We start from the raw sequence: 13,792 nt of genomic DNA on the forward strand, positions 1-13,792 counted from the left end.
AAGGCTCTTTGACTCTCTCCCTCTTTTCTATTTTAAGGTAGGAAGTTCCTCCAAAGAGAGGAGAAATTTAGATGGTGGACCACACCCAGGTATTCCAGAGTGTTCGAATGAAATATTATGCTACCTAAAGATACAGAGATAGAGAACATGACATCTCTTCTGACTTTAAGATTATATGGGGCTGGCCAGTTAGGGCAGCTGGTTGGAGCGCAATGTTATAACACCAAGGCCTGGTACCGGCCAGCTGCCAAAAAAAACCAACTAACTACATGGATCTAAATGCAGTGATGTTTACAACTAATTGATCATAACCAGTTACAGATTTCTTTGTTCCTTCTCCACTCCCACTACTTCAATTCCATAATTAAATATAATTTCTAAACAAACAAACAAANTAAGTCAATGTTAAAAAAAATTGCATCCAATAATTAAGGATGCTTTAAATACATAAATACTCAGTTTTCCACAAAGCACAGGCAAATGGCATATCCCTCAGAAGGAACCCCTTAAAAATAATCATAAAGAGTTATACTGTTTACAGCATTCAGCATGTGCATGAATATATCATGATGCTCTTAGAAAGGATTTAGCATTCTTGTTTTTGTTTTAAAGGCACCCAGGGTATTGTGGATGTTTAGGATATGTTAAAATATGTTAAAAATAAATTTTACAAAATTGATAAATGGAATATATTAAAATTTAAAATTTCTGTGCATTTCACTAGGAGAGTGAAAAGGTAATTCACAGAGTGGAAGAAGTATTTGCAATACATCTATCTGACAATGTATTTGGTATCTAGAATACTCTCCTACAAATCATTAAGAAAAAGACAATCCAATGGAAAAATGGACAAAATATTTCAATGGACACTTCACAAAGGAGAATATTCAGATGTTGTATAAGCATGTGAAAAGTGCTTAATTTCAATAATCATTCAAGAAATGGAAATTAAAACCACAAAATGCAATACTATTACATATCCACCGGAATGACTAAAGTATTTTCTGTCTTTTCTACTTAAGTGTTAGTGAGGATATGGAGCAATTGGAACTCTTATACACTGCTGGCAACCACATTGGAAAAATTTTTGAGAGCATACATTACAGCTGATTATATGCATGCCTTATGACCCAGCCATACCACTCCTAGGTATAAACCTGTTCTATATTAGTCTGCTTGGACTGTCATAACAAAATATGACAGTCTGGATGGCTTTAGCAACAGAAATTTATTTCTCACATTTCTGGGGGCTGGGGAGTCCAAGGTTAAGGTGCTGCCCAATTGGGTTCCTGATGAGGGTTCTTTTCCTGGCTTGCAGGTCACTGCGTCCTCGAAAGCCAGAGACAAAGAGCTCTTCTGTCTCTTCCTCTTTTTACACGGGCACTAGCCCTGTGAGATTAGGGCTCCACCCTTATGACTCCATTTAACCTTTATCACTTCTTCACAGGTCCTATTTCCAAATTCAGTCTCACTGGGGATTAGGCTTCAACATATGAACTTGTGGGGGAAGGTACAAATACTCAGTCCATAGCAATACCCAACAGAAATGGTGCATGTATGTTTTCCAAAATATGTGTACTAGAATATTCATAGCAACATTGTTTATGTTTGTAATATTTATCTGGAAATTACACAAATGCCTATCAATAGTAGAATGGATAGACAAATTGTGGTACATTCATATGATGATTACTATACGGCAGTGAGAAAGAATGATCTACAATCACACACAACATGCATAAATCAAAAAAACAAAATATAAAATGAAAGAAGCCAGACACTAAAGAACTTATTGTCTGATTTCATTTATATAAGGTAAAAAAACAGGCAAAAATTCATCTATGCTATTAGATGGCAGGACAGTGATCAATCGCTTTTAGCAGAATGGGGCAAGGGGGGAGCCAGTGACCAGAAGGGGTATGAGGGAACTTGTGTGGGACTAGGATTATTCTCTTTCTTGATCTGGATTCTGGTTAAATGAATGTAATAAGTTTGTGAAAATTCTTTTAACTGAGCATATATGATATGTGCACTTTCCTGTATACGTATTATACGTCAATAAAAGGTTTGAAAAAGAAAAAAAATTGAGTTCTTCTGGTAGTGTTCTATATTAACACATCCTATTACTAGTGTTTATTAAGTATCTACAAAGAATATGTTGCTGTGGATCTGACCTGGATCTGATCTTTTACATACTCATAGATAGATAGAATACAGTATTTATTCTCATGTTTTTACAACCTTATTGTGAGATCCTGATTTACTCACATATTTCTAATAGTGTGATTTATGTCCCTGGTTAAATTTATTCCTAGGTATTTTTTTTGGGTGACTATTGTAAATGGGCTTGCTTCCTTGATTTGTTTTTCTATTAGGTAGTTGTTGGAGTATAAAGAGACTGCTGATTTTTGCATGTTGATTTTGTATCCTGCGTCTTCACTGAAATCATTTATTAGCTCTAAGAGTTTCTTGGTAGAGTCTTTAGGTTTTTCTAATAGTGTGATTTAAAACAGTAGGTTAGGGATGTGATTTTAATCCACTGCTATTCTCACAGGGAGAATTATAGGAAAGATATTGGGTGCATATGTCAGCATGTTGATAAAAGATAAAGGAATTATGAAAAAGGGACAGAAATGTCTACATTTAGGATTTCATTTAAAATTTCCAGTTTGGGGCTGCAGGCAAGGATCATGAAGATGATGCTGTCCAATTTGTAATCCAGCATGCTTTGAAACTGAAAAACAGGTACCCAAAGGAGCCAGAGGAGTTCCCAGGAACCCAAATCTGCTTAATGGCTCATTGCTCTCTAAGGCAACTCAGCACCAGAAGAGGCGGCTTGAGATATCCCCACAGCTGGATGAATGTTCATTAATTCTCCTTGCTCCCGTCAGTGGCAAACTCTGCTTGCTGCTCCATTCCTGTATCTTTGTGTCACCCTGACAAGAGCAGTATGTATACACACGCCTTACACAAAATTATCCTCACGGAATTACTGAGTTATGGCAGCAGTCATTAGGAAAGGAAGAAAATGCTGTATTTTTACCTAGATCTTCTAGAGTCCTTCTGTGGAACTGATGGATGTTCTGAAAGCCCCCAAGGAGTTGGCTGGTAGCTGGGGTTGCTGTTACAAAGACTGGCAAGAAGAATTACTCTGGTAAAGCATTTTACTGTTAATATAGTGGGTACAGAGACCTCATCCAAAAGCATCTTGTGAATCAACTACTCCCAACATCTCCCCTCATTGGAATGTAACCTTCCTAAGGGCAGGGATTTTATGTCTGTTTTATTAACCTTTGTGATCCCAGCACCTAGGGCAGTCCTTGACATATCTAGGGCAGTACTTGACATATCATAGGTATTCGTTGAATAAATAGGTGGGGGAAAGTGTGTAAAGTGAATACAATTAGTTTATTTGGGGTATGTTGGAGAGAGGAAATTACAATATGTAGGGTCAATAGATTTAATTAAAACTTTAATTTTGATAGTTGGGGAGATTAAACTACAAATAGGTAAGAAACTTATCCAAGGTCACATACCAGAATCAAGAGTAAAACTCCTGGCCTCCTGGCTTTCAGTGAGCTTTTCATTAGGAAACAGTTCTACTCCCATCTCCAGCTGTGGGTGTTAATACTCTGGAATCCAGTGACAAGTAGACCTATTTGTGACTTTTTAAACCAGATAACGATTTATGTGTTAACGATAGTTAACACAATCTAATTTATGGGCATATTTCCAATATTACAAATCTTCATAATATGTAGTCAGTGTTTGGGGAAGCATTTGGAAACATGGCCAAGTAAATTCACCTTGTCATATGGGCAGTAGTTACAGTTCCAGCTTCATAAAGTGAGCCGTGTTTTACCAGCAGATGCATGTGTTAAAAGCATATGGTTTTTTCCTAACATCAATTGTATTTTCGTACCAAATGACAAAGATATTTTGGCTTCATTGCTGATCTTCAAAGACAGTAGCTCTTAGCCCTTTAGCTTTAAGTGTCTCTGTCCCTCTCCAGTCTCACTGTCAAGTAGTTAATGATCTATAAACAAATATCGAGATGCCCTAAGGGGGCTTTCCATTTAAAGGGGGCTTGAATCATTTTATAATGGAAATACAGTATTCCACCCGCTGAATTATGATTTGTCAGGTCAGGTTTTTGAAGTGAAGTTCCACTGGTATTTTCAGATGTGGCAGGTTTTTAATTCACTGTACAATAATACTAAATTTTCTTCAATTTTCCCCTCCAGGAGAAAACTTTCAGAAATGTTAATCAGCATTTGCAAATGTATGAAATATCATTTCATTTGTGTTTCCATTGTATGAAAGATCATTTTATTTGTTTGTAAATAGGTGTGCACATATCAGTTTCTTAAGCAAAAGTGGTGACAGAGGGTAATAATATCAATGTAATGACATCTACCAGTTACTGAGTGTTTGTCAGTGTCCCACATGGTTTACACCTATTGTTTCATTTAAATAACACTCCAAAGCAAACTTTCCTTTTCTTCACCTTCGAGCTGAGGAATCTGAATGTCAGGGTTAGAGAGGGTAATGTAATTGTCCACAGTCACAGAGCAGGCAGGTGGGAAAGCTGGGATTTGAACATCGGCATGGGCTGGCTGGATAGCTCACTTGGTTAGACTGCCACCTTATAGCACCAAGGTCACGGGGTTGGATCCCTGTACCTGACAGCCCCCAGCCCCCCCCCCCCCAAATAAAAGAACCTACATTGGCAGGACTGAAAAACCCATGCTTTGACCATAATTTAAAAGAGTCACATGATGCCAGACTCAGATGTAAATGTAGCTGACAGTTTAGCATCCCATAGATGTTCCACAATCAGTAAGGACACAGGAAATATTCTAGACTCAAAATGTAACTCATCTAGCCCAGGAGTCTGCCTGGCTTAAAGGAAATTTGAGGGCATACAGGATGACTTTCAAACAAAAAGAATAATTTCTCAAAACCAGGTCATTTGCAAAATTTGATATAAAACAACTATTTCTATGTATATTGAAAAGTACTTTTAAAATATCTTTAAAATTAAGAGCCATGTGCTAAGGAGTTTGGACACCAACAAAGATCCCAAATCTAAGTGAGTTATCAAGTCCTAAAATTTGGGTTTTATTTGGCGTACCTGAATGAAGAGTATATGTGGATTCTTTGGACTGTTTTTACAATTTTTCTATAAGTCTAAAATTTTATTCAAACTGAAAAGTTTTTTAATGGAGAGAGCATCTGGTTATAATCTGAATGGGTATGAGTAATACTGCTACTATAGAAAACATGTACATTAGTCCAAGCCAGCATTTCAGTGAACCATGACTTGTGGTTCAGCTATTTCATGTTATTCCTTATTGCTATTTCTAATAAAGCAAGATGTTAAAGCTAACTACATGCTCTATTAATTATATGAAGGTGAACTTGAGTCATATTTGTTACTGAAGATGATTAATAATTACCAGTTCTGCACACATTTCTGGTACATTTCAGTAAATAAACAGGGTACATTGTTGGGTAGTAATTGATTAATTAGCACATTCATCCTACATAGCTCAATGGTCTAAGGATGCTGAGTTTGAGATATTGCTCATAATTATTACAAGAAACAAATCTGTTTTATTTCTCAGTTTATTCTTCTGTACACTAAGTTTTTTTTTTCTAAATCGAATGCTTAATGGTTCAAAACCTTATAGGTTTTATTCAGATGAATCAACTCATGAAAAATTGCTAGTCATAATCTCAGAATCTTGTTTTTGTGTAAACTAGGGTGAAAACTTTTACCAGGCTAATTTTAACATTAGATCTTGCTGTTAAACTAGATCTAATACTGTAAATATAGGGCACTTCCCCACCATGCAGGATATGCTCCTTGAGCACCTATGCGCATCAGGGGCACCGGAATCTCATTTGCTTCCCAACCACATCAAATAAGCTCAGGATTGCAAGTGTCATCAATTTGGCACTTCGCAGCACCAAGCAAATATACTGTGTAATCTTCAGAGAAGTATAGCAGCATGGATTGGTCACCATTTTAACTATGCAGTAATTTAAGAATTTTTTTTTCTTTCTTTCTTTCTTTCTTTTTTTTGTCCTTTTTGAGACTGGCCGCACCCCGCTCAGCCACTGCCGTTCATCCCTACATAGGATCCGAACCCACAGCGGGAGCGCTCTCCCAGCGCCGCACTCTCCCGAGTGCGCCATGGGCTCGGCCCGAGAATTTTTTTTTTTTTCTAATTTATTGAGCCAGCATGTAGCTGAGAGATGGTGTAGTTGAGAGAGCTTCAGACAGGGAGTCAGGAGTCCTGGGTTCTTATCTGTGTTCTTTCATGAAGAAGCTATGTGACTATGGGCACATCACTTCTCCCTTCTCTAAGCATGGATCACGCATCTATAAGAGGAAAGCTTCAACCAGGAGTTATGAGGTACAGCAAAGAGCCCAGGCTTGAGAGACAGATAGACCTAACTTTGAGTCTGGCCTCCCTGTGATTTATTATTTTAGAGAAATTATTTAACTTCTCTGAGCTTCTGCTCTGTTAACTTGAGTTTCTCGTAAGGATCAACCGAGATGTGAAGTACTTTATAGTTTCCAGAGTATGAGGCATTATTAATATTATTAATAACTTTCTTAACTGGTTGACATTAACAGGATATGTATTTGACAGATAACAGCAAAATACACATGTACTGGTCTAAACAGGAGCTTCTTAACAGCCTTTGTGCTGTTATTAAAATCACATTGGGAGGAGGCGGGGGAGGGGGGAGGCGAGAAGTGGTGAACTAACAGGTACAAAACTGTGCCATCTACCCTAAGAGAATCACTGTGCAGTATATGCACGTATTGTAACAACACAGTGTATCCCACAAATATGTACAAGTAAATGTTACAATTTAAAAAAAAATCACATTGGGTAAGAATTTCTGATGTATCTGCATAATTTATTACTAAGTGAATAACACAGTCTGCAAAACAGTATGTCTGGTACAATCTATTTAAAAAATTATGTATCAAAGGTTAAAGAGTCTATATGATAGGAACTCAGTATATATTTGGTAAAAGAATGCAGTATATATTAATCGAGCAACTCTTACTACTGATAATGTTCTAGGAAATATGTATGTATATATGTGTGTGCATATATGTTTATATGTTTACATACATACACACACAACTTTAAACTTACAATCCATTGGGTGAGGCAGATAATAAAAAACAAATCTATCATGTGACATTATGTAATATTCCATATTGTCAAGTGCTTTGGAGAAAAATAAAGCACGGTAAGGGACTAGAGTAGTGGTGGTGCTACTTTAGGCAGGATGGTCAGGGAGGGACCCTCTGGTCTGGTGACAGCTGGGCAGGCAGAGCCCTGAATGCAGTAAAAGAATGAGCCAGGCAAACTGCTCAGGAAAGCGTGTCCCGGGCAGGAGGAACAGCAAACGCTGAGGCAGTAATAGAGTCACAGCAGACACACTCCAAAACCTTGACAGTGGTTATTGCTGGGTGATTGAATAATAGATGTTTAAATTTCTGCCCTGTGCTTTCCTGTTTTACAGTTTTTGTTTTTATTTTTTGTTGATTTGTTTTCTGAAGAAGCTACGTGACCCTATTGTTTTTTGGAACACAAGTATGTTTCTGTAATTAGAAAAATTTAAAAACTCTGCAGGCATACTGAAAGACAAAGTAATCTTAAGAAAAATGTTCATAAGCAGTTTTAAAAGCTTTCAAAAATAAGTTTTTGTTTTCAGGGTTTTAGTGCCAAGAACCTATTAGTTGGTAGTAAGAATAGAGAGAGTTGGCGATGAAGTTCAGAGGAGTGTTTTAGCCATAGCTTTTGGTCATAACAATCAGTGTAGTTGTTATAGAAGGATATAGAATCATCCTACTTCCAGCTCCTTGTTCAGGCCTTGCTGCATGGATGTCAGAACACTTCCTAAAACAGCTGTGCCTACCTGCTTGTAGATGTGGCCCAGGACACACAGTGGCATTTTAGGATGTCTTTAGAAGACAGGATTAAAGGTTCCAGGTAGAATTAGTTTCACTGTCATTATTATGTCTCATGTATGCAGTTCACCAGGGACTACATCTGCTACATAGCAAAATGGAAGATTACAAAATGCATCTTCCATCTCTTTTTGGGTACAGGCATAAATTAAAGAAAAACTTAGAGAAAGCACCCCAGCTATCTATCCTTTCTCTGTAAAGTGGATATAAAAAGAAGATATGCTCTGGTGTGTACAGGGACAAAAAGATACCCAATTAAAGCTTTTATTTTTATTTCTATTCCATCTATTTGCACCAAGATCTTCTAGTGCAGAAGGTATACATCAGTTTAGATAAAAATGCTTTCAAAATAAAATATTTCCATTAGTTTGATTAACAATAACTAAGAGCTCAGTGCAGAAGAATGAAAATCCAAAAAATTAAAGACACGATTCCAGTCTAAAGGATATACTTGGCTTAAGCCAAAATGATTCTTTCCCAGAGAAAAATGTCACAATGAACTATTTTTGAATTATGCAATATTTTGTAACCATGTAAAATCACTGCCCTTTTAGATAATAGACGGGCGAGCTTAAGAGGCTGTATAAAGTTGCAAAATATTTTCATCAACTGTTTCCAATAAATGGAAGAAGAAAACTAGAAGAAGAAATCACCTCCTTGTATGATATATAAAATTGTGCCCTTTTGATACTTTGATGATGGTGGTGTAGAATCATAGACCATTAGAGCTGGAAGGAAGCTTAAATATCAGTTCCACTTATTTTATGTACCAGAAACCTAAGAACTAGAGAAGAGAGATTATTTGTCCATTCAGGAAAGAGCTGGAACTAAAACCCATTAGGACATTTAAATCTAAAACAGATGTCATATATATTCCATACCTGTTTAGGATACCTACAAATGCCACAAAATCATTATTCTGTCCTTCCAAATATCTGCAAGTGAGTGGAAGCATTTATTCTTTTATGTATTCTCTGTTTGCTTGAATAGGTACAGCATTAAAGCCATGGTCTGGTGTGAATTCTAGAATATTCAGACTAAGGGTATTAAGCTTAGAATGAAACAATCAATCCATGGTGCTAGGGAACGTGCCATTATTCTCCGGTGGCAGCTTTGGGAGCTTGGAGCAGGGAGGTGGTGATGACATTCCCAGACCATGACCCAAAGTTCATTATCACTCTGAATAGCAGAACTTATAATAAAGATTTTCATATGTCTTCCCTTCCCAATTAGAATTTTGTTTCACTTGCTCCATTAATTAAAAACATGTTCATTATAAGATAGAAAATACAGAGAGAAAAAAAAATCCCATTATTAAGAAGTAACCACTGTTAACATTTTGGTGGTTATCCTTACAGTCTTCTGTGAGTATATGTGTGTGGGTGTGGGAGTGCACGTTGTACATGTATGTACACATTTTTAAAAAGTAGTAACCAGAGTCATAGTTTTCATGCTGCTGTAAAATGTTTATTTAATAATACCTATCATTTCATTTTCTTATAAAATATTCTCCTAATACATGATTTTTTAAAAACCAGCTCTTTGAATGTATTACTGTCATTCAAAAACTGTGCATATTGAGAAAGATTCTCTCCACGGCTAAACTCTAGCCAAGCTCCTCTGAGCCCTCTTCTTGACTAGGCCTCAACTTTGGCCTATGAAGACTTGAACAAACACTAACATACTTTCTGACAGCTCAGAGCTATATCCCTTGGATGATTCAAGCCCCACTTAAAGTGCCTGCGTGAGAAAACTCAAGGTTGCCAAAAGAATGTACTTAAGCCAGAGCCTGTGTCTCCCAGTCTCTGTAGGAGGGTGGGAGCCTAACTTCCATAAGCGCCAGTTAGCAAACCCAGATGGGTTTCACGTGAACCAACCTCACACCCTTCCTGTTTTTTGTAATTTTTCATTCCCTGACTCTCCAAAGCCACCACTCTCCTCCTGTTTTAGGCCGTTTTGTGTTGCTATAACAGAATACCTGAGACTGGGTAATTTATAAAGGAGAGAGGTTTATTTGGCTCACGATTCCGGGACAGCTGCATCTGGCACAGGCCTCAGGCTGCTTCTACTCATGGTGGAAAGTGGCAGACAGCCGGTGGGTATAAGCAGATCACATGGCGAGAGGAAGTAAGAGAGAGAGAGAAGGTGCCAGGGTCTTTTAAACAACGAGCTCTTGCGGGAACTAATAGAGCGAGAACTCACTCATTAATCCTCCTCCCCCAGGGAGAGCATTAATCCATTCATGAGGGATCCGCCCCCATGACTCAAATCAGTTTCCAACACTGCCACATTGGAGATCAAATTTCCACACGAGTTTTGGAGGGGACAACACATCCAAACTCCATCACCTCCCTTCCTATTCCCTCATTCTCACTTTAAAATGCCCAGTCACCTCTGTACAAATCGAAATTAATTTCAGTTCACACAGGACTCTTTCCCCTATTGCCATAGTGTATTATTGATTAAAATCTGTCCTTACTCCTTTAACAACTGGCTGGTCTTGTTTATCTTTGGCAGTATTTCAAATATACATATGTACACACACAAGAAACCGTATGTACATCATGATAGTGAAAATATCCATCACCCCCAGAATTTTCCTTCTGCCCTTTGTAATCCTCACTCTACTCCCACCCATTTCCCACCCCCAAGCAACCATTCACTAAAGTTTGCATTTTCTACACTGTTAGATAAATTGATATGTACTCTTTTTTGTCTGGAGTTTTTCATTCAACATCATTATTTTGAGATTCTTCTATGTTGTTGAGTTTATCAATAGTTCATTCCTTTTCAATGCTGAATAGTATTCCATTATGTGGATATCCCACAGTTTTTTTATATGTTTATCCGTTGATGGACATTTGGGCTGTTTCTAGTTTGGAGCTATTACAAATAAAGTTGCTATGAACACGCATGTACAAGTATTTGTATGGATATATGCTTTCTTTTCTCTTGGGTAAATACCTAGCACTAGATCATATGGTAAGTGTAATAACACATGATTTTTTAAATGGCTTTCTAGAGGTCTTCTATAAAGATACTGTATTTCATATTTTTAAAGCACTACTATATTGTTGAACATTTAGACCTTTCTGATTTTTCACTATTGTGCAAACGATCTAATTTTTTTTGATTTAGGAATGTGGTTATAGATAGTCAACTTGAAAAAAATAAATTAACCCAAGAAAATGAATGGAAAGGCATTCTAAAGGGAACCTGGAAATAAAAAGTGTTTCTAGATAATTTTGAGTTTTTCAATGACTGTAAAATAAGTATTTTGTGTCCTCTGCTGGGAAGAAAAGAGGCATGAATCTTTAAATGAGCCAACATTTTAATTTGAATTTGGAGTTTATTTTGCAACCAATGGCAGGTCTGCTGTTTGGTGTCAAGTTTATGGGACCATGATTTCATCACAACAGTCCTTATGAGGCAACTGCTATAAACTTGGGTGTGGCCTTTTGTTTCCGGACGCTATAATTAGCCATCTGGTATACTTTATAACAGTTTGTTAAATAAAAAATTCTTAAAATGTAGCATTTTACTCATTCTCTCTCTCTTATTTCTGTGTGTGTGTGTGTGTGTGTGTGTGTGTGTGGTGACAAAATATATATGGTGACAATTGCAGAAGCGAACAAAAATGTTTTACAGAATTGTAAAGAAATGCTGCTGGAAAACCATGATCCAAAAATCCCAAAGAAAACAAACAAAAAAAACCCTATTTTATGCATAGATGCCAAAGCTATATTTTTCTGTGCTATGTTTAGGGTCTTATAACAAAAGTTATTTTTACCAACAGATTTTTAAACAGCAGGGACATGCTTATTATTTACTGTTTTGGTATTTTTCCCTCATTTACATAAATATCCCAGAAACCAGCAGTTTAAAACTAATAAAAGCCAAGGCCCTCCATCAAGTGCAATAAAGTTTCACAACCATGAGTTAGACTGTTAGAGTGAAAAATAAACCTATATGTGTGGTTAGGAAGGTATTTTTTTTGAAAGTGTATAATCACATTTCAAAGTTAGAACTTCCATTTTAAGTAGGAATGTAATAATAATACTCAAACATTTATGTAGAATGCTTCATCTTTGAAACACTCTCCCAACATTGGCCAATTAATCTCTACTGCCCCCCTAAGGAGCAGGTATTACTATCTGCCATTTTCTAGTTAGAAAATTGAGGAAATTATGACCAGACCAGAGAGAGGGAGGTCTAGGGAGACAAGCTGCTGGCCCTTCTTATCCTGTGACTCTTTGTGACATAACTCACAATAGAATATATTAGGTTTCTGTTTCACTGATTGATGAAATCATTAATAAAACAATGGTATAGATAGTAGCTCAATCTGCCTGAGGCTCTTAGATACAGTCCCGACCCTCCTGCAGCAGGCCTTTTGGAAGGAACGAGAAAGAGAAAAGATGTATGTAGGAGAGGCACAGCACATTTCACCTGCACCTGCAATGGACTGGACCAAACTTCTTCCAGTGAGAAAAGCAAAGTCAGATGCTTCCTCCCGCCCCCAACCTCCACCCTCTCATTTTCTTGGCAACTTAATTTATAGTTTTCCAAAGAAGATTTACTATGATTAGTACATTTAAAGAGTCGAACAAATTTGTTATGCACATTAAAGCCAGAAGAACAGTAAAATAAAACTAATGAACATTTACATTTTCAGAAATATAATTAATATATGCTTGAGAAATTCTGAAAGATAAACATTTAAATGTTAAAATACTTATTACCTTCCCCACAGGGACAGTGTTGGGAATTAATGAGATAACAAATGTAAAGTGCTTTGAGCTCTTTTGAAGAGCTCTGAATGAATACAAATGATTATTAACTGTTAAAGCCATCAGATGGTTACTAATATATTACTTATGATAAAATACTTATTGTTATACTTGAAAAATAAGATGCTTGCAATTTTTGGGATGTCACAGCTGAAATAATGCCCCCCAAACTCCTCCCAGGTTATTCTCCATCTTGTTGGAAGCCCTTTCCTAAACTTTCCTGGGTTTCTTGGCCTCATATCCCTTTCTCAAACAAAACTGCTGGCATGACTTCCCAGCTTCCAAACTCTCCTGTGCCTTCCCATTGTCAGTCCTCCACCAAAGTCTTACAGATCCATCACCAAAGGAGAATTCCATTGATACCACTTTCCTCCTGATTTCTTTGATTGCATAATTGTGATGACTTATAATGCTGTCAATTATGCAAGTTTATTCTATTAGCAGGAAGTGTGCATAAAATTAGCCTATCTTTCTATATTTTAAGCAATATACTAGAATTTGTTATAAAAGAGGGCAAATCCCTTGCATGATCTGTGGCAAATGGAACTGGATCTTCTACTTCACACAATATGCTAGAATTTGTGATAAAAGAGACCAAATCCCAAATTTCTTTTCATTAGCCTGAGACATGGGATGAAATACTCTTACTAAATCTCAATTTCCTCATATGTAAAATGAGAACAGTTGTAGGACCTACCCACATAAGGTTGTTTGAAAGATGCAATAAAATAATATATGAAAAGCTCCTAGTATAGTACTTACCTAGCCCCTAGTAAGTGTTCAATGGTAAATCTAAGTACACAGTGGAAGGTAGGTAAGTAGGTAGATAGCACAGGTTATGTACCATTTAATATTACCAACTAGTTGGCTTCTTTAAAGTCAGGATAAAATGGGTAATACATTAAGGGAGATACTTATCATCCAATAATGCTCCCCTAAATAGGACCATTTGCTTCTCCAACCATTGCAAACATTCAACATTAAACAATGGGTCCTTTCT

Source organism: Galeopterus variegatus, unplaced genomic scaffold (assembly GCF_000696425.1).
Source record: "Galeopterus variegatus unplaced genomic scaffold, G_variegatus-3.0.2 Scaffold2749, whole genome shotgun sequence".
Classification (NCBI taxonomy): Eukaryota; Metazoa; Chordata; class Mammalia; order Dermoptera; family Cynocephalidae; genus Galeopterus; species Galeopterus variegatus.